Source organism: Tenrec ecaudatus, chromosome 17 (assembly GCF_050624435.1).
Source record: "Tenrec ecaudatus isolate mTenEca1 chromosome 17, mTenEca1.hap1, whole genome shotgun sequence".
In the NCBI taxonomy this organism is placed as follows: Eukaryota; Metazoa; Chordata; class Mammalia; order Afrosoricida; family Tenrecidae; genus Tenrec; species Tenrec ecaudatus.
In genome coordinates this window covers 39,379,002-39,383,819 of record NC_134546.1, presented here as the reverse complement: position 1 = coordinate 39,383,819, position 4,818 = coordinate 39,379,002, and the positions used below count along the sequence as shown (strand labels likewise).

Sequence of the window (4,818 nt, the reverse complement as noted above, 5' to 3'; positions counted from 1 at the left end):
CATGAAAGACACCAAGCTTGAGAGACAGAAACTGGTACCTCTGACACTGGCCCTTATTCGCATTCAGGTCTGGGATCGCTCTCACTCTTGGGTGCGGATATCTTCTGCAGACCACAAGGGCAGCCTGTACCCAAGGACAAAGTCCAGAGAGCTCGGGAACAAAGAGGAATGGCAAGAGAAACGCAAGGAGAATATGAGATGAGTGATTGTGACGGACAAGCGGAAACAAAATGTACTGTATGTGGGTTTTACTGAAGGTAAAACTGCTGCTCTTTTGAGTAAACCTTCACTCGATTCACTAGAAAAAGTTTTTATAGTGGCAATACCAGAGGGTGTGGGGTAGAAAGGGGGGACCGATTACAAGGATCTACATATAACCTCCTCCCTAGGGGACGGACAACAGAAAAGTGGGTGAAGGGAGGGAGACGTTGGACAGTGTGAGACATGATAATAATAATTTACAAATGATCAAGGGTTCATGAGAGAGGGGGGAGTGGAGGGGAAAATGAGGAGCTGATCCCAAGGAGGAGCTGATACCCTTGGGGTTAAGTGGAGAGCAAATGTTTTGAGAAGGATGAGGGCAACAAGTGCACAAATGTGCTAGACACAATGGATGGATGGGTGGATTATGATAAGGGTTATATGAGCCCCAATAAAAGGATAAAAAGCATTCTAGTGCTCTCTTTAGCAGCACATATACTAAAAATTGGAAGGATGCAGAGAAGACTAGCATGTTCCTGTGCAAGGGTGACAGGTAGATTCATGAAAAGTTCCAGATTTTTCAGAAGGACAGGAACTCCTGGGTGCCTCTCCCTAAAGGGTACCGGAGGAGAACTGGCAGCCTCTCCCTGCCCTGCACACCCTCCTCATCTGTACTGCCCAGGAGAACTGCGGCCTCCTGCCCCCTGCCTCTCCTCCCCAGGACTCACCCAGGTGTGGGGGTTTTCTATAGATCTGAAGAAGGAGGGGACCCTCACAATAAAGAGATTAGCTCACCCCCAAAGTTGTTGTTATTTTTAACTATTAATGCAAATAAACAGCAACAAAACCCCCAGTAAAGGTCGACAGAGTCTCACCATCTTCACGTCTCAGGAACATTCTGGCTGCCATTCTTCTAAGAGAGTTACGTTTGCTCTTCTAGCAGCCTGTGGTAATGCCCATACGTTTGCCCACACCATAGTTCAAATGCATCAATTCTTCCACAGTCTTCTCTATTCATTTCCTTGCTTTCACATTTGTATGAGGGTATTGAAAACCGTTACTATAGTGATTCCAATATCCTGGTTGTGACGTACTGTAGCTTTGCAAGATGCTACTATTAGGGGGAACTGAGTAAAGGGTACAGGAGATGCCTCTGCATTACTTCTTACACTCCACGCGGATTTATGAGCACCACAAAATCAAAAGTTGAATTAAAACAAAACAAAAAACGACATTGAAAGCAGCTTAACCTTTTATACCGGAATGACAATGTTAACTTTAGGACCTCGGGTGTCAGGACAGGCCCACTGCTTGGTGGCTACCCTGGCAGTGCTCGAAATCATAGCCCACTCTCAGAGTATCTGCCTTGCTCTGCCAGAGTGAAAGAGAAACATCCCATCTCTGAGAATGTTCTGGTCATGGCCTAATTGCTTTCTGGCTGGTGGCTGGGGAAGGACAGGGAGTTTGAGGTGGATCCTTGTAACCTAGTGGGCCTGAACAACCAGTTTCCAGAGGACTGGATGCAGGCTGAGGGCTCCTTGTGCCCAGTTGTGAATCACAGCCCAAGAGGAGTTGAATAGGGTGAGATATAGCCATAGGCTGAGAACAGGGGTTCACATCAAAGAGCACCTAGGGAAAGATCTTGAGAGATCTCGACGTTCATGAGTGTTGGGGACCTGAGTGCAGGAAACTGTTGTTATTGTTGGGTGCCTGTGTTGGGCAGGGTTCTCTAGAGAAATGAAACCAGGACACTTATTATTTTATATATGAGGATAGGTTTACACAGAGAGAAGCAATATGATAGCTAGTTGGCCCACACAGAGTACAGAGGGCTCAGTTCAACTCACCTCCGTGGAACAGTTAATAGTCTGGAAGTCCTTCAACTCATGAGGGATGCCAGCTCCAAGGTCATGGAAGCAGACAGCCGAGTCCTCCTTGAGTCAAGGCAAGCAGAGTCTGCACGCAGGCAGCAAGCAGCGGGTGGGTCACCAACAGTCAGTAGTTCGGGACCTTAGCGAAGCAGACCTGGATGGGATATCGAACACAAACAAGGCAAGGCAACAGGATCCACCAGCCTCGAACTCAAGTGATGTACACACCAGCAGCATGGCGAAGCAGGACTCCAAGGAGCCTCAAGCTCTAGTGACAGGTTGGCTTGGCTCACAGGTAGTGCAGCTGCTGCAGCACATATCACAGCATGCTCCGATCCCCAGAGAGCAAGAGAGAGGGGGACGGGCCTTGCAGAGACATTTACCTCTTTGCCCTCCAATCAAACTATGACCTGATTAATCCCACATGTTCCTATTGGCCAGGTTGGCACAATAAACCCACCTATCACGGTGCCATAGAGTTGATTTCAACTCACCGTTAGCCCAGGTACAACAGAAAGCAAACCTGCTCAGCCCTGCGCCATGCCCAAGATAGTTATGTTTCAGCCCATTGTAGCCACGGTGTTAACCCGTCTCCTTGCGGTTCATCCTCTTTTCCGTGGATTCTGCACTTCACCAAGCATGACGTCCTCTCGCAGCGGCATGTTCTGACTTCAAACCATGACGATATTCTCTTGCTCTGTTAGAACAGCTTCTTCTCGGTCCATGTACAGGTTCCACGTGAGCACAATGAAGTGTTCTAGAACGCCCATTCTTTTCAGTGTTTGCTATGGTCCACGCCGTTGAATGCCTTTGCGTAATCAATAAATCGATCATCTTTCTGGGCGTCTCTGCTTTCAGCTGCGATCCACCTGACACCAGCAGTGGTACCCCACAGGCCACATCCTCTTCTGACCCCAGCTTGGGTTCTGGGCAGCAATGTCAATGTACTGCGGCAACGATTTTTGAATTATCTACAACAGCATTTTACTTGCATGTGACACTAATGATATTTTTGGATACTTCCCACATCCTGTTGGATCGTCTTTCCTTGGAATGGGCACAAATATGGATCCCTTACAGTCAGTTGGCCATCTGCCTTCCAAATTTCTTCATAGATGATTAATGCTTCCATGCTTCATCAGCTTACCAAAACATTCCAAGGGTAGTACATTGATTTCCGGAGCCTTGTTTTTCACTGGCATAGTGATTACGCTTTGGGCTGATAACCACAAAGTCAGCAGTTCAAAACCACCAGCCACGCTGGGGGAGAAAGATGAGACTTTCTGCTCCAATTATGAGTTGCAGTCTGAGGAGCCCTTAGGGGCAGTTCTACCTTGTCCTGTGGGGTCACTACGCTTGGAATGGACTTGATGGCATGGTTTTACACTAATGCTTTCAGTGCAACTTGGACTTCTTCCTTCACCATCATTGGTTCTTGATCAGGCGCTACCTCTTGAAGTGGTGGAACGTGACCAGTTCTTTTGGGTACAATGGCTCTGTGTAGTTCTTCCATCTTCTTTTGATACTCCTCGAATCATTCAATATTTTGCCCATAATCCTTCAGCATTGCACCACAAGGCTTGGATTCTTCTTCAATTCTTTCCACTTGAGATATGCTGAGCAGTTCTCTCCTGCCAGGCTTTCTAGCTCTGGGTCTTCGCACACATTTCGTGATGAACTTTACTTAGTCTTTCTCAAATTGCCCTTTGAAATTTTCTGTGCAGCTCTTTTATGTCATTTCCCCGAGCCTCCAGGGCAGTGGTCCTTGACTTGTGTGGGACAGTCTTTGACGTCACCAAGTACTTCCAAATGCATCAAGTGAAAATGAAGGATTTCAAAGATGCCAATCATTACAGCTCTTCAACAAACTTGCCAAGCAAGTGGCTACAGTAATACATGCGTCTCGATCAATAAATTAATAAGATTGAGCACAGGTCGACTACCCACTGTAATTTCAGAGTGGTGATGAGTACATGATGTGAGCTCGCTATCCTCATGGTACGAAAACATCGCCAATTTCTATGACAGATGGCGTCACAGGTTCTGCTGACAGCGCCCACTGCCCACGAGTCGATTCTGACTAATCTGAAAAAACTCTCTGCTCTCCAGTTGATTGAGATTCAGACCAACCTCACAGGACAGGGTAGAAACGCCTCTATGGGTTTCTGACATTTTTACGGTAGCAATCACCCCATCTTTTCCTGAGGAGCAGCCAGTGGATTTGAATCGCTGACTCCTGTGGTTAGTAGTCCAGTGCTTATCCTGCAGTCTACCAGGCCTTATTGATAAGGTAAAAAGACTTAGTTCAAGGTTCATGAGAATGAAAATGTAACTCCTCTACTCCCACCCATCCTAGTGGGACCATACGTGACAGCGAAGCATGGGATTTCCAAGGCTTTACAGCACCAGACTGTCCAGGGTGCAGTGTCGCACCAATGAACACACAACTTACCTCTAGTTCTTTAATGCTTCCTCCTCCACTATCATGATTTCAATTCTACCTTACAAAGCCTGCTAGACCAGAGGATGTACATGGGTACAGATTAGAGCTGGAAACAGGGAATCCAGGACAGATGATCCCTTCAGGACCAGTGGTGAGAGCGGCAATACCAGGAGGTGGAGGGAAGGTGGGGTAAAAAGGGGGGAATAGGTTATAATAATCTACCTATAACCTCCTCCCTGGGGGATGGACAACAGAAAAGTGGGTGAATGGAGACATCGGACACTGTAAGACATGAAATAATAA

The 4,818-nt window shown here is 47.1% G+C and overlaps 1 non-coding gene across 1 annotated transcript; it reads left to right on the top strand.

Moving 5' to 3' along the window:
• Window positions 1-675: 675 nt before the first annotated feature.
• LOC142431142 (U6 spliceosomal RNA) lies at window positions 676-782 on the top strand. The gene has a single exon (XR_012780706.1). It is a non-coding gene; the product is annotated as a U6 spliceosomal RNA (small nuclear RNA).
• Window positions 783-4,818: the final 4,036 nt, after the last annotated feature.